Source organism: Eurosta solidaginis, chromosome 5 (genome assembly GCF_040869045.1).
Source record: "Eurosta solidaginis isolate ZX-2024a chromosome 5, ASM4086904v1, whole genome shotgun sequence".
NCBI classification, from domain to species: domain Eukaryota; kingdom Metazoa; phylum Arthropoda; class Insecta; order Diptera; family Tephritidae; genus Eurosta; species Eurosta solidaginis.
Window position 1 is genome coordinate 38,527,165 of NC_090323.1, and position 26,193 is coordinate 38,553,357.

A 26,193-nucleotide genomic window follows, 5' to 3' on the forward strand; every position below is an offset into this window, starting at 1 on the left:
TTTCTGTTATAGAAGCCTAGTTAGCCTATTTAATAAACAAACAGGTTCATATTGACGCACGTTGCAGAAAAATTAAATGAACGTGGCTTTGACAAAACATTTTGCTATACTTTTTCATATAGTACTTGCTTCTTTATATATACATATGTATATTTGCACAGTTTAATTGTGTTATTAAACTGAGATGTGAACAATGAGAATTAATCGTTTACAATAACATTTCTATATAAATTTTCTGTTATAGAAGCCTAATTAGCCTATTTAATAAACAAACAGGTTCATATTGACGCACGTTGCAGAGAAACTAAATGAACGTGGCTTTCACAAAACATTTTGCTATACTTTTTCATATAGTACTTGTTTCTTTATATATACATATGTATATTTGCACAGTTGAATTGTGTTATCAAATTGATATGTGAACAATGAGAATTAAGCGTTTACAATAACATTTCCATATAAAATTTCTGTTATAGAAGCCTAATTAGCCTATTTAGTAAACAAATAGGTTCATATTGACGCACGTTGCAGAAAAATTAAATGAACGTGGCTTTGACAAAACATTTTGCTATACTTTTTCATATAGTACTTGCTTCTTTATATATACATATGTATATTTGCACAGTTTAATTGTGTTATTAAACTGATAAGTGAACAATGCGAATTAATCGTTTACAATAACATTTCCATATAAATTTTCTGTTATAGAAGCCTAATTAGCCTATTTAATAAACAAACAGGTTCATATTGACGCAGGTTGCAGAAAAATTAAATGAACGTGGCTTTCACAAAACATTTTGCTATACTTTTTCATATAGTACTTGTTTCTTTATATGTACATACATATGTATATTTGCGCAGTTGAATTGTGTTATCAAACTGATATGTGAACAATGAGAATTAAGCGTTTACAATAACATTTCCATATACATTTTCTGTTATTGAAGCCTAATTAGCCTGTTTAATAAATAAATTTAATGGTAATTTTTAATTAGTTAAACAAACAGGTTCATATTTACGCATATTGCAGAGAAATTAAATGAACGTGGCTTTGACAAAACATTTTGCTATACTTTTTCATAAGAAAATTTCTTAGTAATTGTTTGTTTATATATACATATTTATATTTGCACAGTTGAATTGTGTTATCAAACTGTGAACAATGAGAATTAAGCGTTTACAATAACATTTCCATATAAATTTTCTGTTATAGAAGCCTAATTAGCCTAATTAATAAATAACTTTAATGGAAATTTTTAATTAGTTAACCAAACAGGTTCATATTTACGCATATTGCAGAGAAATTAAATGAACGTGGCTTTAACAAAACATTTTGCTATACTTTCTCATATAAAAATTTCCTAGTACTTGTTTCTTTATATATACATATGGGTATTTGCACCGTTGAATTGTGTTATCAAATTGATATGTGAACAATGAGAATTAAGCGTTTACAATAACATTTCCATATAAATTTTATGTTATAGAAGCCTAATTAGCCTATTTAATAAATAAATTTAATGGAAATTTTTAATTACTTAAACAAACATGTTCATATTTACGCATATTGCAGAGAAATTAAATGAACGTGGCTTTGACAAAACATTTTCCTATACTTTTTCATAAGAAAATTTCTTAGTAATTGTTTGTTTATATATACATATTTATATTTGAACAGTTGAATTGTGTTATCAAACTGATATGTGAACAATGAGAATTAAGCGTTTACAGTAACATTTCCATATAAATTTTCTGTTATAGAAGCCTAATTAGCCTATTTTTAAATAACTTTAATAAAAAAAAAAAAAAATAAATAAATGTAAGGCGCGATAACCTCCGAAGAGATCTAAGGCCGAGCTTCTCTTCCAATTTGCGTCGTGCTCCTCTTGATTTTTCCCTACAAATTGGCCGGACGGGACCTACATGTTTTATGCCGACTCCGAACGGCATCTGCAAGGCAGATGAGTTTTCACTGAGAGCTTTTCATGGCAGAAATACAATCGGAGCGCTTGCCAGACACTGCCGAGGGGCGACCCCACTTAGAAAAATTTTCTTCTAATTGAAAAATCTTATTTCTAAAATTTTGATGTTGCTTTGCCCGGGAGTTGAACCCAGGGCATACGGTGTGATAGGCGGAGCACGCTACCATCACACCACGGTGGCCATTTCCATATAAATTTTCTGTTATAGAAGCCTAATTAGCCTATTTAATAAACAAACAGGTTCATATTGACGCACGTTGCAGAAAAATTAAATGAACGTGGCTTTGACAAAACATTTTGCTATACTTTTTCATATGAAAATGTCCTAGTACTTGTGTCTTTATATATACATATGTATATTTGCACAGTTTAATTGTGTTATCAAACTGATATGTGAACAATGAGAATTAAGCGTTTACAATAACATTTCCATATAAATTTTCTGTTATAGAAGCCTAATTAGCCTATTTAATAAATAACTTTAATGGCAAGTTTTAATTAGTTAAACAAACAGGTTCATATTTACGCATATTGCAGAGAAATTAAATGAACGTGGCTTTGACAAAACATTTTGCTATACTTTTTCATATGAAAATTTCCTAGTACTTGTTTCTTTATATATACATATTTGTATTTGCACAGTTGAATTGTGTTATCAAATTGATATGTGAACAATGAGAATTAAGCGTTCACAATAACATTTCCATATAAATTTTCTGTTATAGAAGCCTAATTAGCCTATTTAATAAACAAACAGGTTCATATTGACGCACGTTGCAGCAAAATTAAATGAACGTGGCTTTGACAAAACATTTTGCTATACTTTTTCATATGAAAATTTCCTAGTACTTGTTTCTTTATGTATACATATTTGTATTTGCACAGTTGAATTGTGTTATCAAATTGATATGTGAACAATGAGAACCAAGCGTTTACAATAACATTTCCATATAAATTTTCTGTTATAGAAGCCTAATTAGCCTATTTAATAAACAAACAGGTTCATATTGACGCACGTTGCAGAGAAATTAAATGAACGTGGCTTTGACAAAACATTTTGCTATACTTTTTCATATGAAATATGAATATATGAATATTTGCACAGTTGAATTGTGTTATCAAATTGATATGTGAACAATGAGAACCAAGCGTTTACAATAACATTTCCATATAAATTTTCTGTTATAGAAGCCTAATTAGCCTATTTAATAAACAAACATGTTCATATTGACGCACGTTGCAGAGAAATTAAATGAACGTGGCTTTGACAAAACATTTTGCTATACTTTTTATACTCAGTTGAGCAGAGCTCACAGAGTATATTAAGTTTGATTGGATAACGGTTGGTTGTACATAAATAAAGGAATCGAGATAGATATAGACTTCCATATATCAAAATAATCAGGATCGAAAAAAAATTTGATTGAGCCATGTCCGTCCGTCCGTCCGTCCGTTAACACGATAACTTGAGTAAATTTTGAGGTATCTTGATGAAATTTGGTATGTAGGTTCCTGAGCACTCATCTCAGATATTTAAAATGAACGATATCGGACTATAACCACGCCCACTTTTTCGATATCGAAAATTTCGAAAAACCGAAAAAGTGCGATAATACATTACAAAAGACCGATAAAGCGACGAAGCTTGGTAGATGAGTTGAACTTATGACGCAAAATAGAAAATTAGTAAAATTTTGGACAATGGGCGTGGCACCGCCCACTTTTAAAAGAAGGTAATTTAAAGCTTTTACAAGCTGTAATTTGGCAGTCGTTGAAGATATCATGATGAAATTTGGCAGGAACGTTACTCTTACTATATGTACGCTTAATAAAAAGTAGCAAAATCGGAGAAGGACCACGCCCACTTTTAAAAAAAATTTTTTTAAAAGTAAAATTTTAACAAAAAATTTAATATCTTTACAGTATATAAGTAAATTATGTCAAGATTCAACTCCAGTAATGATATGGTGCAACAAAATACAAAAATAAAAGAAAATTTAAAAATGGGCGTGGCTCCGCCCTTTTTCATTTAATTTGTCTAGGATACTTTTAACGCCATAAGTCGAACAAAAATTAACCAATCCTTTTGAAATTTGGTAGGTGCATAGATTTTATGTCGTTGACTGTTTTCTGTGAAAAAGGGCGAAATCGGTTGATGCCACGCCCAGTTTTTATACTCAGTCGTCCGTCTGTCCTTCCGCATGGCCTTTAACACTATAACTTGAGCAAAAATCGATATATCTTTACTAAACTCAGTTCACGTACTTATCTGAACTCACTTTATCTTGGTATGAAAAATGAACGAAATCCGACTATGACCACGCCCACTTTTTCCATATCGAAAATTACGAAAAATGAAAAAAATGCCATAATTCTATACCAAATACGAAAAAAGGGATGAAATATGGTAAGGTAATTGGATTGTTTTATTGACGCGAAATATAACTTTAGAAGAAACTTTATAAAATGGTTGTGACACCTACCATATTAAGTAGAAGAAAATGAAAAAGTTCTGCAGGGCGAAATAAAATACCCTTAAAATCTTGGCAGGTATTACATATATAAATAAATTAGCGGTATCCAACAGATGATGTTCTGGGTCACCCTGGTCCACATTTTGGTCGATATCTGGAAAACGCCTTCACATATACAACTACCACCACTCCCTTTTAAAACTCTCATTAATACCTTTAATTTGATACCCATATCGTACAAACTCATTCTAGAGTCACCCCTGGTCCACCTTTATGGCGATATTTCGAAAAGGCGAACACCTATAGAACGAAGGCCCACTCCCTTTTAAAAATACTCATTAACACCTTTCATTTGATACCCATATCGTACAAACAAAGTCTAGAGTCACCCCTGGTCCAGAAAGGCCCACTCCCTTTTAAAATACTCATTAACTCCTTTCGTTTGATACCCATATTGCACAAACGAATTCTAGGGTCACCCCTGGTCCACCTTTATGGCGATATCTCGAAACGGCGTCCACCTATGGAACTAAGGATTACTCCCTTTTAAAATACTCATTAACACCTTTCATTTGATACCCATATTGCACAAACGAATTCTAGAGTCACCCCTGGCCCACCTTTATGGCGATATCTCGAAACGGCGTCCACCTATAGAACTAAGGCCCACTCCCTTTTAAAATACTCATTAACACCTTTCGTTTGATGCCCATATTGTGCAAACAAATTCTAGGGTCACCCCTGGTCCACCTTTATGGCGATATCTCGAAACGGCGTCCACCTGTGGAACTTAGGTCCACGCCCTTTTAAAATACTCATTAATACCTTTCATTTGATACCCATATCGTACAAACGCATTCTAGAGTCAACCCTGATCCACCTTTATGGATATATCCCTAAATGGCGTCCACCTATAGAACTATGGCCCACTCCCTCATAAAATACTCTTTAATGCCCTTCATTTGATACACATGTCATACAAACACATTCCAGGGTTTCCCTCGGTTCATTTTCCTACATGGTTATTTTCCCTTATGTTGTCACCATAGCTCTCAACTGAGTATGTAATGTTCGGTTACACCCGAACTTAACCTTCCTTACTTGTTCATATAGTAATTGTTTCTTTATATATACATATGTATATTTGCACAGTTTAATTGTGTTATCAAACTGATATGTGAACAATGAGAATTAAGCGTTTACAATAACATTTCCATATAAATTTTCTGTTATAGAAGCCTAATTAGCCTATTTAATAAATAACTTTAATGGCAATTTTTAATTAGTTAAACAAACAGGTTCATATTTACGCTTATTGCAGAGAAATTAAATGAACGTGGCTTTAACAAAACATTTTGCTATACTTTTTCATATGAAAATTTCCTAGTACTTGTTTCTTTATATATACATATTTGTATTTGCACAGTTGAATTGTGTTATCAAGTTGATATGTGAACAATGAGAATTAAGCGTTTACAATAACATTTCCATATAAATTTTCTGTTATAGAAGCCTAATTAGCCTATTTAATAAACAAACAGGTTCATATAGACGCACGTTGCAGAGAAATTAAATGAACGTGGCTTTGAAAAAACATTTTGCTATACTTTTTCATATAGTACTTGTTTCTTTATATATACATATTTGTATTTGCGCAATTGAATTGTGTAATCAAACTGATATGTGAACAATGAGAATTAAGCGTTTACAATAACATTTCCATATAAATTTTCTGTTATAGAAGCCTAATTAGCCTATTTAATAAATAACTTTAATGGTAATTTTTAATTAGTTAAACAAACAGGTTCATATTTACGCATATTGCAGAGAAATTAAATGAACGTGGGTTTGACGAAACATTTTGCTATACTTTTTCATATGAAAATTTCCTAGTACTTGTTTCTTTATATATATATATACTAACAGACCCGGCAGACGTTGTTCTGCCCTAAATTTGGCCTATCTGCATATATTTTAATAAGCTTTTTCCTTCTAACTCTGCCCTACCCCCCTACACTTTTTCCTAATCTTTTTATTCACTCCTCCCTCCGTCTTTTTCACTTCATCTCCATCTTCGTCTCATTCTATCTCTTTCTCAGTCTCCTTCTCTCTTTTCTCTTCTCTCCAGTTTTTCTCCTTCTTCTTCATCTCTTATTGCCAGTCCCAGAGGGTGGTATGTATTATGTTCCAGTCCCATTCCGAGTCTCAGTCCCAGTCCTACTCCGAGTCTCAGTCTCAGTGCCAGTCCTAGTCCTAATCCCAGTCCCAGTCCGTCTCTGGTATACTTCCCGGAAAAAAGCATCGTAAATACTAATATAGGCAAATTTATATACGAAATTTCAGGCAAATCGAATAGGACGTATGTAAATAGGTATGTGGGTATTATTAGTTCTTGTCTTTATTTCGGCTTCGCATGCATATTTATCAGTTTTGCCAGGCTGATGCGACTAAATCGAATATCACAATGTACTTTAGAGCTCTCAGCAACAGCTTTCATTTGATATCCATAATACACACGCATTCACATACACAGCTTCAATTTGATACTCACAATGTAAAAACACATTCTAGGTGTATCCGGGTCCACGATTTGGGCTAAATCTCGAGACCCTAGCCTCCCAGTTGTATGAAAATTATCCTGTACTATAGCACCCATCAACAGCTTTCATTTGATATCCATATTGTATAAACACATTCTAGGGGTACCCTTTTCCACGTTTTGCGCTATATCTCGAGACCCTAGCCTCCCAGTTGTATTAAAATTATCCTGTACTATAGCACTCATCAACAGCTTTCATTTGATATCCATATTTTATAAACACATTCTAGGGGTACCCGGGTCCACGTTTTGGGCTATATCTCGAGACCCTAGCCTCCCAGTGGTATGAAAATTATCCTGTACTATATCACTCATCAACAGCTTTCATTTGCTATCCATATTGTAGAAACACATTGTAGGGGTACCCGGATCCACGTTTGGGGCTATATCCCGAGACCCTAGCCTACCAGTTGTAAGAAAATTATCCTGTACTATAGCACTCATCAACAGCTTTCATTTGATATCCATATTGTATAAACACATTCTCGGTGTACCTGGGTCCATGTTTTGGGCTACATCTCGAGACCCTAGCCTCCCAGTTGTATGTAAATTATCCTGTACTATAGCACTCATCAACAGTTTTCATTTGATATCCATATTGTATAAACACATTCTAGGGGTACCCGGGTCCACGTTTTGGGCTATATCTCGAGACCCTAGCCTCCCGGTTGTATGAAAATTATCCTGTACTATAGCACTCATCAACAGCTTTCATTTGATATCCATATTGTATAAACAAATTCTAGGGGTACCCGGGTACACGTTTTGGGCTATATCTCAAGACCCTAGCCTCCCAGTTGTATGAAAATTATCCTGTACTATACCACTCATCAACAGCTTTCATTTGATATCCATATTGTATAAACACATTCTAGGGGTACCCGGGTACACGTTTTGGGCTATATCTCAAGACCCTAGCCTCCCAGTTGTATGAAAATTATCCTGTACTATACCACTCATCAACAGCTTTCATTTGATATCCATATTGTATAAACACATTCTAGGGGTACCCGGGTCCACGTTTTGGGCTATATATCGAGACCCTAGCCTCCCAGTTGTATGAAAATTATCCTATACTATAGCACTCATCAACAGCTTTCATTTGACATCCATATTGTATAAACACATTCTAGGGGTACCCGGGTCCACGTTTTGGGCTATATCTCGAGACCCTAGCCTCCCAGTTATATGAAAATTATCCTGTACTATAGCACTCATCAACAGCTTTCATTTGATATCCATATTGTATAAACACATTCTAGGTGTACCCGGGTCCACGTTTTGATCTCAAGACCCTAGACACGTAGCGAAAAAAAGGTAGACGCTGGCCGATTCTCAGACCTACCCAATATGCCCACAAAATTGCATGATAATCGGTTCAGCCGTTTCGGAGGAGTTCAGCCTATAAAACCGTGACAGAAGAATTTTATATATTAGATGTATATTTACACAGTTGAAATGTGTTATCAAATTGATATGTGAACAATGAGAATTAAGCGTTTACAATAACATTTCCATATAAATTTTCTGTTATAGAAGCCTAATTAGCCTATTTAATAAACAAACAGGTTCATATTGACGCACGTTGCAGAGAAATTAAATGAACGTGGCTTTGACAAAACATTTTGGTATACTTTTTCATATAGTACTTGTTTCTTTATATATACATATGTATATTTGCACAGTTGAATTGTGTTATCAAACTGATATGTGAACAATGAGAATTAAGCGTTTACAATAACATTTCCCTATAAATTGTCTGTTATAGAAGCCTAATTAGCCTATTTAATAAATAACTTTAATGGTAATTTTTAATTAGTTAAGCAAACAGGTTCATATTAACGCATATTGCAGAGAAATTAAATGAACGTGGCTTTGGCAAAACATATTGCTATACTTTTTCATATGAAAATTTCCTAGTAATTGTTTCTTTATATATACATATGTATATTTGCACAGTTGAATTGTGTTATCAAACTGATATGTGAACAATGAGAATTAAGCGTTTACAATAACATTTCCATATAAATTTTCTGTTATAGAATCCTAATTAGCCTATTTAATAAACAAACAGGTTCATATTGACGCACGTTGCAGAGAAATTAAATGAACGTGGCTTTGACAAAATATTTTGCTATACTTTTTCATATAGTACTTGTTTCTTTATATATAAAAAAATAAATAAATGTAAGGCGCGATAACCTCCGAAGAGATCTAAGGCCGAGCTTCTCTTCCAATTTGCGTCGTGCTCCTTTTGATTTTTCCCTACAAATTGGCCGGACGGGACCTACATGTTTTATGCCGACTCCGAACGGCATCTGCAAGGCAGATGAGTTTTCACTGAGAGCTTTTCATGGCAGAAATACAATCGGAGCGCTTGCCAGACACTGCCGAGGGGCGACCCCGCTTAGAAAAATTTTCTTCTAATTGAAAAATCTTATTTCTAAAATTTTGATGTTGCTTTGCCCGGGAGTTGAACCCAGGGCATACGGTGTGATAGGCGGAGCACGCTACCATCACACCACGGTGGCCGCCGTATATATATATGTATATTTGCACAGTTTAATTGTGTTATCAAACTGATATGTGAACAATGAGAACTAAGCGTTTACAATAACATTTCCATATAAATTTTCTGTTATAGAAGCCTAATTAGCCTATTTAATAAACAAGCAGGTTCATATTGACGCACGTTGCAGAGAAATTAAATGAACGTGGCTTTGACAAAACATTTTGCTATACTTTTTCATATAGTACTTGTTTCTTTATATATACATATGTATATTTGCACAGTTGAATTGTGTTATCAAAGTGATACGTGAACAATGAGAACTAAGCGTTTACAATAACATTTACATATAAATTTTCTGTTATAGAAGCCTAATTAGCCTATTTAATAAACAAACAGGTTCATATTGACGCACGTTGCAGAGAAATTAAATGAACGTGGCTTTGACAAAACATTTTGTTATACTTTTTCATATAGTAGTTGTTTCTTTATATATACATATGTATATTTGCACAGTTGAATTGTGTTATCAAACTGATATGTGAACAATGAGAATTAAGCGTTTACAACAACATTTCCATATAAACTGTCTGTTATAGAAGCCTAATTAGCCTATTTAATAAATAACTTTAATGGTAATTTTTAATTAGTTAAGCAAACAGGTTCATATTAACGCATATTGCAGAGCAATTAAATGAACGTGGCTTTGGCAAAACATATTGCTATACTTTTTCATATGAAAATTTCCTAGTAATTGTTTCTTTATATATACATATGTATATTTGCACAGTTGAATTGTGTTATCAAACTGATATGTGAACAATGAGAATTAAGCGTTTACAATAACATTTCCATATAAATTTTCTGTTATAGAATCCTAATTAGCCTATTTAATAAACAAACAGGTTCATATTGACGCACGTTGCAGAGAAATTAAATGAACGTGGCTTTTATAAAATATTTTGCTATACTTTTTCATATAGTACTTGTTTCTTTATATATACATATGTATATTTGCACAGTTTAATTGTGTTATCAAACTGATATGTGAACAATGAGAACTAAGCGTTTACAATAACATTTCCATATCAATTTTCTGTTATAGAAGCCTAATTAGCCTATTTAATAAACAAGCAGGTTCATATTGACGCACGTTGCAGAGAAATTAAATGAACGTGGCTTTGACAAAACATTTTGCTATACTTTTTCATATAGTACTTGTTTCTTTATATATACATATGTATATTTGCACAGTTGAATTGTGTTATCAAAGTGATACGTGAACAATGAGAACTAAGCGTTTACAATAACATTTCCATATAAATTTTCTGTTATAGAAGCCTAATTAGCCTATTTAATAAACAAACAGGTTCATATTGACGCACGTTGCTGAGAAATTAAATGATCGTGGCTTTGACAAAACAGTTTGCTATACTTTTTCATATAGTAATTGTTTCTTTATATATACTTATTTATATTTGCACAGTTGAATTGTGTTATCAAACTGATATGTGAACAATGAGAATTAAGCGTTTCCAATAACATTTCCATATAAATTGTCTGTTATAGAAGCCTAATTAACCTATTTAATAAACAAACAGGTCCATATTGACGCATGTTGCAGTGAATTTAAATGAACGTGGCTTTGGCAAAACATTTTGCTATACTTTTTCATATAGTACTTGTTTCTTTATATATACATATGTATATTTGCTCAGTTTAATTGTGTTATCAAACTGATATGTGAACAATGAGAATTAAGCGTTTACAGTAACATTTCCATATAAATTTATTGTTATAGAAGCCTAATTAGCCTATTTAATAAATAACTTTAATGGCAAGTTTTAATTAGTTAAACAAACAGGTTCATATTTACGCATATTGCAGAGAAATTAAATGAACGTGGCTTTGACAAAACATTTTGCTATACTTTTTCATATGAAAATTTCCTAGTACTTGTTTCTTTATATATACATATTTGTATTTGCACAGTTGAATTGTGTTATCAAATTGATATGTGAACAATGAGAATTAAGCGTTTACAATAACATTTCCATATAAATTTTCTGTTATAGAAGCCTAATTAGCCTATTTAATAAATAACTTTAATGGCAAGTTTTAATTAGATAAACAAACAGGTTCATATTTACGCATATTGCAGAGAAATTAAATGAACGTGGCTTTGACAAAACATTTTGCTATACTTTTTCATATGAAAATTTCCTAGTACTTGTTTCTTTATATATACATATTTGTATTTGCACAGTTGCATTGTGTTATCAAATTGATATGTGAACAATGAGAATTAAGCGGTTACAATAACATTTCCATATAAATTTTCTGTTATAGAAGCCTAATTAGCATATTTAATAAACAAACAGGTTCATATTGACGCACGTTGCAGCAAAATTAAATGAACGTGGCTTTGACAAAACATTTTGCTATACTTTTTCATATGAAAATTTCCTAGTACTTGTTCCTTTATATATACATATTTGTATTTGCACAGTTGAATTGTGTTATCAAATTGATATGTGAACAATGAGAACCAAGCGTTTACAATAACATTTCCATATAAATTGTCTGTTATAGAAGCCTAATTAGCCTATTTAATAAACAAACAGGTTCATATTGACGCACGTTGCAGAAAAATTAAATGAACGTGGCTTTGACAAAACATTTTGCTATACTTTTTCATATGAAAATGTCCTAGTACTTGTGTCTTTATATACATATGTATATTTGCACAGTTTAATTGTGTTATCAAACTGATATGTGAACAATGAGAATTAAGCGTTTACAATAACATTTCCATATAAATTTTCTGTTATAGAAGCCTAGTTAGCCTATTTGATAAACAAACAGGTTCATATTGACGCACGTTGCAGAGAAATTAAATGAACGTGGCTTTTACAAAACATTTTGCTATACTTTTTCATATGAAAATTTCCTAGTACTTGTTTCTTTATATATACATATTTGTATTTGCACAGTTGAATTGTGTTATCAAATTGATATGTGAACAATGAGAACCAATCGTTTACAATAACATTTCCATATAAATTTTCTGTTATAGAAGCCTAATTAGCCTATTTAATAAACAAACAGGTTCATGTTGACGCACGTTGCAGAAAAATTAAATGAACGTGGCTTTGACAAAACATTTTGCTATACTTTTTCATATAGTACTTGCTTCTTTATATATACATATGTATATTTACACAGTTTAATTGTGTTATTAAACTGAGATGTGAACAATGAGAATTAATCGTTTACAATAACATTTCCATATAAATTTTCTGTTATAGAAGCCTAATTAGCTTATTAATAAACAAACAGGTTCATATTGACGCACGTTGCAGAGAAATTAAATGAACGTGGCTTTCACAAAACATTTTGCTATACTTTTTCATATAGTACTTGTTTCTTTATATATACATATGTATATTTGCACAGTTGAATTGTGTTATCAAATTGATATGTGAACAATGAGAATTAAGCGTTTACAATAACATTTCCATACAAATTTTCTGTTATAGAAGCCTAATTAGCCTATTTAATAAACAAACAGGTTCATATTGACGCAAGTTGCAGAGAAATTAAATGAACGTGGCTTTCACAAAACATTTTGCTATACTTTTTCATATAGTACTTGTTTCTTTATATATACATATGTATATTTGCACAGTTGAATTGTGTTATCAAATTGATATGTGAACAATGAGAATTAAGCGTTTACAATAACATTTCCATATAAATTTTCTGTTATAGAAGCCTAATTAGCCTATTTAATAAATAACTTTAATGGCAATTTTTAATTAGTTAAACAAACAGGTTCATATTTACGCTTATTGCAGAGAAATTAAATGAACGTGGCTTTAGCAAAACATTTTGCTATACTTTTTCATATGAAAATTTCCTAGTACTTGTTTCTTTATATATACATATTTGTATTTGCACAGTTGAATTGTGTTATCAAATTGATATGTGAACAATGAGAATTAAGCGTTTACAACAACATTTCCATATAAATTTTCTGTTATAGAAGCCTAGTTAGCCTATTTACTAAACAAACAGGTTCATATAGACGCACGTTGCAGAGAAATTAAATGAACTTGGCTTTGAAAAAACATTTTGCTATACTTTTTCATATAGTACTTGTTTCTTTATATATACATACGTATATTTGCGCAGTTGAATTGTGTTATCAAACTGATATGTGAACAATGAGAATTAAGCGTTTACAATAACATTTCCATATAAATTTTCTGTTATAGAAGCCTAATTAGCCTATTTACTAAACAAACAGGTTCATATAGACGCACGTTGCAGAGAAATTAAATGAACGTGGCTTTCACAAAACATTTTGCTATACTTTTTCATATGAAAATTTCCTAGTACTTGTTTCTTTATATATATATACTAGCAGGCCCGGCAGACGTTGTTCTGCCCTAAATTTGGCCTATCTGCATATATTTTAATAAGCTTTTTCCTTCTAACTCTGCCCTACCCCCCTACACTTTTTCCTAATCTTTTTATTCACTCCTCCCTCCGTCTTTTTCACTTCATCTCCATCTTCGTCTCATTCTATCTCTTTCTCAGTCTCCTTCTCTTCTCTCCAGTTTTTCTCCTTCTTCTTCATCTCTTATTGTCAGTCCCAGAGGGTGGTATGTATTATGTTCCAGTCCCATTCCGAGTCTCAGTCCCAGTCCTACTCCGAGTCTCAGTCTCAGTGCCAGTCCTAGTCCTAATCCCAGTCCCAGTCCGTCTCTCGTATACTTCCCGGAAAAAAGCATCGTAAATACTAATATAGGCAAGTTTATATACGAAATTTCAGGCAAATCGAATAGGACGTATGTAAATAGGTATGTGGGTATTTTTATACCTTTCATGAAAATGAAATGGTATATTAATTTCGTCACGAAACCGAAAATTGTAAGTCCTTAAAGGAAAATAGATAGACCCACCATTAAGTATACCGATATAATCAGGTTGAAGAGCTGAGTTGATTTAGCCATGTCCGTCTGTCCGTCTGTCTGTTTGTATGCAAACTAGTCCCTCAATTTTTGAGATATCTTGATAAAATTTGGTGAGCGGGTGTATTTGGGTGTCCGATTAGACATTTGTCGGAACCGACCGGATCGGACCACTATAGCATATATCCTCCATACAACCGATTTTTCAGAAAAAGAGGATTTTTGTAATATCTTACCCAATTTAACAGATTGAAGCTTCAAACTTCACCATATACTTTCGTATATTGCACATATTGTTGCCTGAAAAAATTGATGAGATCGGTCGTATATATAGTATATATCCCCCACAACCGATTGTTCAGATAAGGAACTTTTCGTAATTACTGCCCCATTTTAAGAGCTAGAGGCTTCAAATTTCAACGAATGCTTAGGTATATAGCATATATTGTTGTCTGAAAAAATCATAGAGATCGGTGCTATATATAGTATATATATGGTGGTATATATAGTATATATATATAGTATATATATATATATATATTTTCGCAAATTTTAGCCCCATTTTAACATCTAGAAGCATCAAATTTCACCGAATACTTACGTATATAGCATATATTGTTGTCTGAAAAAATCATAGAGATCGGTTGTATATATAGTATATATCTCATACAACCGATTGTTCAGATAAGAAACTTTTCGCAATTTCTACCCCATTTTAACAGCTATAAGCTTCAAATTTCACCGATTGCTTACGTATATACCATATATTGTTGTCTGAAAAAATCATAGAGATCGGTTGTATATATAGTATATATCTCATACAACCGATTGTTCAGATAAGAAACTTTTCGCAATTTCTACCCCATTTTAACAGCTATAAGCTTCAAATTTCACCGATTGCTTACGTATATAGCATATATTGTTGTCTGAAAAAATCATAGAGATCGGTGGTATATATAGTATATATCTCATACAACCCATTGTTCAGATAAGAAACTTTTCGCAATTTCTACCCCATTTTAACAGCTAGAAGCTTCAAATTTCACCAAATGCTTACGTATATAGCATATATTGTTGTCTGAAAAAATCATAGAGATCGGTTGTATATATAGTATATATCTCATACAACCGATTGTTCAGATAAGAAACTTTGCGCAATTTCTGCCCCGTTTTAACAGCTAGAAGCTTCAAATTTCACAAAATGCTTACGTATATAGCATATATTGTTGTCTGAAAAAATCATAGAGATCGGTGGTATATATAGTATATATCCCATACAACCGATTGTTCAGATAAGAAACTTTGCGCAATTTCTTCCCCATTTTAACAGCTAGAAGCTTCAAATTTCACCAAATGCTTACGTGTATAGCATATATTGTTGTCTGAAAAAATCATTGAGATCGGTGGTATATATAGTATATATCTCATACAACCGATTGTTCAGTTAAGAAACTTTGCGCAATTTCTGCCCCTTTTTAACAGCTAAATTTCACCATATGCTTACGTATATAGCATATATTGTTGTCTGAAAAAATCATAGAGATCGGTGGTATATATATTATATACCCCATATAAACTCTAATTTTTGCCCCCTTTTTACGGCTAGAAGCTTCAAAATTCATCAAATTTCATCAAATAGTTACGTTTACGTCATATATTGTTGAAATACGTGATTCGCAGTCATAGTTTTTACACGCAGACCACAAAAAACCAGAAACTTTGCACCCTCACACAAAGTACCTACTGTTTTTTATTTTATATTTATCTTAAAAATCGTTAAGGTATGCAGATCTGTTCACTATATATTTCTTATCTTATACATCCGATTATTCGGAGATTACGAACGGGATAAGATTATTGTTCAGCCCCATTCATGAAAGGTATGAAGTCTTCGGCACAGCCGAAGACAGTCCCGTTCTTACTTGTTAATTCTTGTCTTTATTTCGGCTTCGCATGCATATTTATCAGTTTTGCCAGGCTGATGCGACTAAATCGAATATCACAATGTACTTTAGAGCTCTCAGCAACAGCTTTCATTTGATATCCATAATACACACACATTCACATACACAGCTTCAATTTGATACTCACAATGTAAAAACACATTCTATGTGTATTATCCTGTACTATAGCACCCATCAACAGCTTTCATTTGATATCCATATTGTATAAACACATTCTAGGGGTACCCTTTTCCACGTTTTGCGCTATATCTCGAGACCCTAGCCTCCCAGTTGTATGAAAATTATCCTGTACTATAGCACTCATCAACAGCTTTCATTTGATATCCATATTTTATAAACACATTCTAGGGGTACCCGGGTCCACGTTTTGGGCAATATCTCGAGACCCTAGCCTCCCAGTGGTATGAAAATTATCCTGTACTATATCACTCATCAACAGCTTTCATTTGCTATCCATATTGTAGAAACACATTGTAGGGGTACCCGGATCCACGTTTGGGGCTATATCCCGAGACCCTAGCCTCCCAGTTGTAAGAAAATTATCCTGTACTATAGCACTCATCAACAGCTTTCATTTGATATCCATATTGTATAAACACATTCTAGGTGTACCCGGGTCCACGTTTTGGGCTATATCTCGAGACCCTAGCCTCCCAGTTGTATGAAAATTATCCTGTACTATAGCACTCACCAACAGTTTTCATTTGATATCCATATTGTATAAACACATTCTAGGGGTACCCGGGTCCACGTTTTGGGCTATATCTCGAGACCCTAGCCTCACAGTTGTATGAAAATTATCCTGTACTTTAGGACTCATCAACAGCTTTCATTTGATATCCATATTGTATAAACAAATTCTAGGGGTACCCGGGTACACGTTTTGGGCTATATCTCAAGACCCTAGCCTCCCAGTTGTATGAAAATTATCCTGTACTATACCACTCATCAACAGCTTTCATTTGATATCCATATTGTATAAGCACATTCTAGCGGTTTCCGGGTCCACGTTTTGGGCTATATATCGAGACCCAAGCCTCCCAGTTGTATGAAAATTATCCTATACTATAGCACTCATCAACAGCTTTCATTTGACATCCATATTGTATAAACACATTCTAGGGGTACCCGGGTCCACGTTTTGGGCTATATCTCGAGACCCTAGCCTCCCAGTTATATGAAAATTATCCGGTACTATAGCACTCATCAACAGCTTTCATTTGATATCCATATTGTATAAACACATTGTACGTGTACCCGGGTCCACGTTTTGATCTCAAGACCCTAGACGCGTAGCGAAAAAAAGGTAGACGCTGGCCGATTCTCAGACCTACCCAATATGCCCACAAAATTTCATGAGAATCGGTTCAGCCGCTTCGGAGGAGTTCAGCCTCTAAAACCGTGACAGAAGAATTTTATATATTAGATGTATATTTACACAGTTGAAATGTGTTATCAAATTGATATGTGAACAATGAGAATTAAGCGTTTACAATAACATTTCCATATAAATTTTCTGTTATAGAAGCCTAATTAGCCTATTTAATAAACAAACAGGTTCATATTGACGCAAGTTGCAGAGAAATTAAATGAACGTGGCTTTGACAAAACATTTTGGTATACTTTTTCATATAGTACTTGTTTCTTTATATATATATATGTATATTTGCACAGTTGAATTGTGTTATCAAACTGATATGTGAACAATGAGAATTAAGCGTTTACAACAACATTTCCATATAAACTGTTTGTTATAGAAGCCTAATTAGCCTATTTAATAAATAACTTTAATGGTAATTTTTAATTAGTTAAACAAACAGGTTCATATTAACGAATATTGCAGAGAAATTAAATGAACGTGGCTTTGACAAAACATATTGCTATACTTTTTCATATGAAAATTTCCTAGTAATTGTTTCTTTATATATACATATGTATATGTGCACAGTTGAATTGTGTTATTAAACTGATATGTGAACAATGAGAATTAAGCGTTTACAATAACATTTCCATATAAATTTTCTGTTATAGAAGCCTAATTAGCCTATTTAATAAACAAACAGGTTCATATTGACGCACGTTGCAGAGAAATTAAATGAACGTGGCTTTGACAAAACATTTTGCTATACTTTTTCATATAGTACTTGTTTCTTTATATATACATATATATATTTGCACAGTTTAATTGTGTTATCAAACTGATATGTGAACAATGAGAATTAAGCGTTTACAATAACATTTCCATATAAATTTTCTGTTATAGAAGCCTAATTAGCCTATTTAATAAACAAACAGGTTCATATTGACGCACGTTGCAGAGAAATTAAACGAACGTGGCTTTGACAAAACATTTTGCTATACTTTTTCATATAGTACTTGTTTCTTTATATATACATATGTATATTTGCACAGTTTAATTGTGTTATCAAACTGATATGTGAACAATGAGAACTAAGCGTTTACAATAACATTTCCATATAAACTGTCTGTTATAGAAGCCTAATTAGCCTATTTAATAAATAACTTTAATGGTAATTTTTAATTAGTTAAACAAACAGGTTCATATTAACGCATATTGCAGAGAAATTAAATGAACGTGGCTTTGACAAAACATATTGCTATACTTTTTCATATGAAAATTTCCTAGTAATTGTTTCTTTATATATACATATGTATATGTGCACAGTTGAATTGTGTTATTAAACTGATATGTGAACAATGAGAATTAAGCGTTTACAATAACATTTCCATATAAATTTTCTGTTATAGAAGCCTAATTAGCCTATTTAATAAACAAACAGGTTCATATTGACGCACGTTGCAGAGAAATTAAATGAACGTGGCTTTGACAAAACATTTTGCTATACTTTTTCATATAGTACTTGTTTCTTTATATATACATATGTATATTTGCACAGTTTAATTGTGTTATCAAACTGATATGTGAACAATGAGAATTAAGCGTTTACAATAACATTTCCATATAAATTTTCTGTTATAGAAGCCTAATTAGCCTATTTAATAAACAAACAGGTTCATATTGACGCACGTTGCAGAGAAATTAAATGAACGTGGCTTTGACAAAACATTTTGCTATACTTTTTCATATAGTACTTGTTTCTTTATATATACATATGTATATTTGCACAGTTTAATTGTGTTATCAAACTGATATGTGAACAATGAGAACTAAGCGTTTACAATAACATTTCCATATAAATTTTCTGTTATAGAAGCCTAATTAGCCTATTTAATAAGCAAGCAGGTTCATATTGACGCACGTTGCAGAGAAATTAAATGAACGTGGCTTTGACAAAACATTTTGCTATACTTTTTCATATAGTACTTGTTTCTTTATATATACATATGTATATTTGCACAGTTTAATTGTGTTATCAAACTGATATGTGAACAATGAGAACTAAGCGTTTACAATAACATTTCCATATAAATTTTCTGTTATAGAAGCCTAATTAGCCTATTTAATAAACAAGCAGGTTCATATTGACGCACGTTGCAGAGAAATTAAATGAACGTGGCTTTGACAAAACATTTTGCTATACTTTTTCATATAGTACTTGTTTCTTTATATATACATATGTATATTTGCACAGTTGAATTGTGTTATCAAACTGATATGTGAACAATGAGAATTAAGCGTTTACAATAACATTTCCATATAAATTTTCTGTTATAGAAGCCTAATTAGCCTATTTAATAAACAAACAGGTTCATATTGACGCACGTTGCAGAGAAATTAAACGAACGTGGCTTTGACAAAACATTTTGCTATACTTTTTCATATAGTACTTGTTTCTTTATATATACATATGTATATTTGCACAGTTTAATTGTGTTATCAAACTGATATGTGAACAATGAGAACTAAGCGTTTACAATAACATTTCCATATAAACTGTCTGTTATAGAAGCCTAATTAGCCTATTTAATAAATAACTTTAATGGTAATTTTTAATTAGTTAAACAAACAGGTTCATATTAACGCATATTGCAGAGAAATTAAATGAACGTGGCTTTGACAAAACATATTGCTATACTTTTTCATATGAAAATTTCCTAGTAATTGTTTCTTTATATATACATATGTATATGTGCACAGTGGAATTGTGTTATTAAACTGATATGTGAACAATGAGAATTAAGCGTTTACAATAACATTTCCATATAAATTTTCTGTTATAGAAGCCTAATTAGCCTATTTAATAAACAAACAGGTTCATATTGACGCACGTTGCAGAGAAATTAAATGAACGTGGCTTTGACAAAACATTTTGCTATACTTTTTCATATAGTACTTGTTTCTTTATATATACATATGTATATTTGCACAGTTTAATTGTGTTATCAAACTGATATGTGAACAATGAGAATTAAGCGTTTACAATAACATTTCCATATAAATTTTCTGTTATAGAAGCCTAATTAGCCTATTTAATAAACAAACAGGTTCATATTTACGCACGTTGCAGAGAAATTAAATGAACGTGGCTTTGACAAAACATTTTGCTATACTTTTTCATATAGTACTTGTTTCTTTATATATACATATGTATATTTGCACAGTTTAATTGTGTTATCAAACTGATATGTGAACAATGAGAACTAAGCGTTTACAATAACATTTCCATATAAATTTTCTGTTATAGAAGCCTAATTAGCCTATTTAATAAACAAGCAGGTTCATATTGACGCACGTTGCAGAGAAATTAAATGAACGTGGCTTTGACAAAACATTTTGCTATACTTTTTCATATAGTACTTGTTTCTTTATATATACATATGTATATTTGCACAGTTTAATTGTGTTATCAAACTGATATGTGAACAATGAGAACTAAGCGTTTACAATAACATTTCCATATAAATTTTCTGTTATAGAAGCCTAATTAGCCTATTTAATAAACAAGCAGGTTCATATTGACGCACGTTGCAGAGAAATTAAATGAACGTGGCTTTGACAAAACATTTTGCTATACTTTTTCATATAGTACTTGTTTCTTTATATATACATATGTATATTTGCACAGTTGAATTGTGTTATCAAACTGATATGTGAACAATGAGAACTAAGCGTTTACAATAACATTTCCATATAAATTTTCTGTTATAGAAGCCTAATTAGCCTATTTAATAAACAAGCAGGTTCATATTGACGCACGTTGCAGAGAAATTAAATGAACGTGGCTTTGACAAAACATTTTGCTATACTTTTTCATATAGTACTTGTTTCTTTATATATACATATGTATATTTGCACAGTTGAATTGTGTTATCAAATTGATACGTGAACAATGAGAACTAAGCGTTTACAATAACATTTCCATATACATTTTCTGTTATAGAAGCCTAATTAGCCTATTTAATAAACAAACAGGTTCATATTGACGCACGCTGCAGAGAAATTAAATGAACGTGGCTTTGACAAAACATTTTGCTATACTTTTTCATATAGTACTTGTTTCTTTATATATACATATGTATATTTGCACAGTTTAATTGTGTTATCAAACTGATATGTGAGCAATGAGAATTAAGCGTTCACAATAACATTTCCATATAAATTTTCTGTTATAGAAGCCTATTTAATAAACAAACAGGTTCATATTGACGCACGTTGCTGAGAAATTAAATGAACGTGGCTTTGACAAAACATTTTGCTATACTTTTTCATATAGTACTTGTTTCTTTATATATACATATGTATATTTGCACAGTTTAATTGTGTTATCAAACTGATATGCGAACAATGAGAATTAAGCGTTTACAATAACATTTCCATATAAATTTTCTGTTATAGAAGCCTATTTAATAAACAAACAGGTTCATATTGACGCACGTTGCTGAGAAATTAAATGAACGTGGCTTTGACAAAACATTTTGCTATACTTTTTCATATAGTACTTGTTTCTTTATATATACATATGTATATTTGAACAGTTGAATTGTGTTATCAAACTGATATGTGAGCAATGAGAATTAAGCGTTTACAATAACATTTCCATATAAATTTTCTGTTATAGAAGCCTATTTAATAAACAAACAGGTTCATATTGACGCACGTTGCTGAGAAATTAAATGAACGTGGCTTTGACAAAACATTTTGCTATACTTTTTCATATAGTACTTGTTTCTTTATATATACATATGTATATTTGCACAGTTTAATTGTGTTATCAAACTGATATGCGAACAATGAGAATTAAGCATTTAAAATAACATTTCCATATAAATTTATGTAATAGAAGCCTAATTAGCCTATTTAATAAACAAACAGGTTCATATTGACGCACGTTGCAGATAAATTAATTGAACGTGGCTTTGACAAAACATTTTATTATACTTTTTCATAAGAAAATTTCTTAGTAATTTTTTGTTTATATATACATATGTATATTTGCACAGTTGAATTGTGTTATCAAATTGATATGTGAACAATGGGAGTTAAGCGTTTACAATAACATTTCCATATAAATTTTCTGTTATAGAAGCCTAATTAGCCTATTTAATAAATAACTTTAATGGTAATTTTTAATTAGTTAAACAAACAGGTTCATATTGACGCACGTTGCAGAGAAATTAAATGAACGTGGCTTTGACAAAACATTTTGCTATACTTTTTCATATAGTACTTGTTTCTTTATATATACATATGTATATTTGCACAGTTGAATTGTGTTATCAAACTGATATGTGAACAATGAGAATTAAGCGTTTCCAATAACATTTCCATATAAATTGTCTGTTATAGAAGCCTAATTAACCTATTTAAAAAAAAAACAGGTCCATATTGACGCATGTTGCAGAGAAATTAAATGAACGTGGCTTTGACAAAACATTTTGCTATACTTTTTCATATAGTACTTGTTTCTTTATATATACATATGTATATTTGCACAGTTTAATTGTGTTATCAAACTAATATGCGAACAATGAGAACTAAGCGTTTACAATAATATTTCCATATAAATTTATGTAATAGAAGCCTAATTAGCCTATTTAATAAACAAACAGGTTCACATTGACGCACGTTGCAGAGAAATTAATTGAACGTGGCTTTGACAAAACATTTTATTATACTTTTTCATAAGAAAATTTCTTAGTAATTGTTTGTTTATATATACATATGTATATTTGCACAGTTGAATTGTGTTATCAAATTGATATGTGAACAATGGGAGTTAAGCGTTTACAATAACATTTCCTTATAAATTTTCTGTTATAGAAGCCTAATTAGCCTATTTAATAAATAACTTTAATGGCAATTTTTAATTAGTTAAACAAACAGGTTCATATTTACGCATATTGCAGAGAAATTAAATGAACGTGGCTTTGACAAAACATTTTGCTATACTTTTTCATATGAAAATTTCCTAGTACTTATTTCTTTATATATACATATTTGTATTTGCACAGTTGAATTGTGTTATCAAATTGATATGTGAACAATGAGAATTAAGCGTTTACAATAACATTTCCATATAAATTTTCTGTTATAGAAGCCTAATTAGCCTATTTAATAAATAACTTTAATGGTAATTTTTAATTAGTTAAACAAACAGGTTCATATTGACGCACGTTGCAGAGAAATTAAACGAACGTGGCTTTGACAAAACATTTTGCTATACTTTTTCATATGAAAATTTCCTAGTAGTTGTTTCTTTATATATACATATGTGTATTTGCACAGTTGAATTGCGTTATCAAACTGATATGTGAACAATGAGAATTAAGCGTTTACAATAACATTTCCATATAAATTTTCTATTATAGAAGCCTAATTAGCCTATTTAATAAACAAACAGGTTCATGTTGACGTACGTTGCGGAGAAATTAAATGGACGTGGCTTTGACAAAACATTTTGCTATACTTTTTCATATGAAAATTTCCTAGTACTTGTTTCTTTATATATACATATGTGTATTTGCACAGTTGAATTGTGTTATCAAATTGATATCTCAACAATGAGAATTAAGCGTTTACAATAACATTTCCATAAAAATTTTCTGTTATAGAAGCCTAGTTAGCCTATTTAATAAACAAACAGGTTCATATTTACGCATATTGCAGAGGAATTAAATGAACGTGGCTTTGACAAAACATTTTGCTATACTTTGGCTTTGACAAAACATTTTGCTATACTTTTTCATATGAAAATTTCCTAGTACTTGTTTCTTTATATATACATATTTGTATTTGCACAGTTGAATTGTGTTATCAAATTGATATCTGAACAATGAGAATTAAGCGTTTACAATAACATTTCCATATAAATTTTCTGTTATAGAAGCCTAATTAGCCTATTTAGTAAACAAACAGGTTCATATTGGCGCACGTTGCAGAAAAATTAAATGAACGTGGCTTTGACAAAACATTTTGCTATACTTTTTCATATAAAAATTTCCTAGTACTTGTTTCTTTATATATACATATGTATATTTGCACAGTTGAATTGTGTTATCAAACTAATATGTGAACAATGAGAATTAAGCGTTTACAATAACATTTCCATATAAATTTTCTGTTATAGAAGCCTAATTAGCTTATTTAATAAACAAACAGGGTCATATTGACGCACGTTGCAGAGAAATTAAATGAGCGTGGCTTTGACAAAACACTTTGCTATACTTTTTCATATGAAAATTTCCTAGTACTTGTTTCTTTATATATACATATGTGTATTTGCACAGTTCAATTGCGTTATCAAACTGATATGTGAACAATGAGAATTAAGCGTTTACAATAACATTTCCATATAAATTTTCTGTTACAGAAGCCTAATTAGCTTATTTAATAAACAAACAGGGTCATATTGACGCAAGTTGCAGAGAAATTAAATGAGCGTGGCTTTGACAAAACATTTTGCTATACTTTTTCATATGAAAATTTCCTAGTACTTGTTTCTTATATATACATATGTGTATTTGCACAGTTGAATTGCGTTATCAAACTGATATGTGAACAATGATAATTAAGCGTTTACAATAACATTTCCATATAAATTTTCTGTTATAGAAGCCTAATTAGCCTACTTAATAAACAAGCAGGTTCATATTGACGCATGTTGCAGAGAAATTAAATGAACGTGGCTTTGACAAAACATTTTGCTATACTTTTTCATATGAAAATTTCCTAGTATTTGTTTCTTTATATATACACATGTGTATTTGCACAGTTGAATTGCGTTATCAAACTGATATGTGAACAATGAGAATTAAGCGTTTACAATAACATTTCCATATAAATTTTCTGTTATAGAAGCCTAATTAGCCTATTTAATAAACAAACAGGGTCATATTGACGCACGTTGCAGAGAAATTAAATGAGTGTGGCTTTGACAAAACATTTTGCTATACTTTTTCATATGAAAATTTCATATTACTTGTTTCTTTATATATACATATGTGTATTTGCACAGTTGAATTGCGTTATCAAACTGATATGTGAACAATGAGAATTAAGCGTTTACAATAACATTTCCATATAAATTTTCTGTTATGGAAGCCTAATTAGCCTATTTAATAAACAAACAGGTTCATATTTACGCATATTGCATAGAAATTAAATGAAAGTGGCTTTGACAAAACATTTTTCTATACTTTTTCATATGAAAATTTCCTAGTACTTGTTTCTTTATATATACATATGTATATTTGCACAGTTGAATTGT

General features: G+C 31.3%; 1 protein-coding gene across 1 annotated transcript in view; it reads left to right on the forward strand.

Annotated features, from left to right (window-relative positions):
* Tsen34 (tRNA splicing endonuclease subunit 34) overlaps positions 1–26,193 on the forward strand; it is a 430,166-nt gene that overhangs the window by 38,083 nt on the left and 365,890 nt on the right. The gene's annotated exons all lie outside the window — the stretch shown is intronic.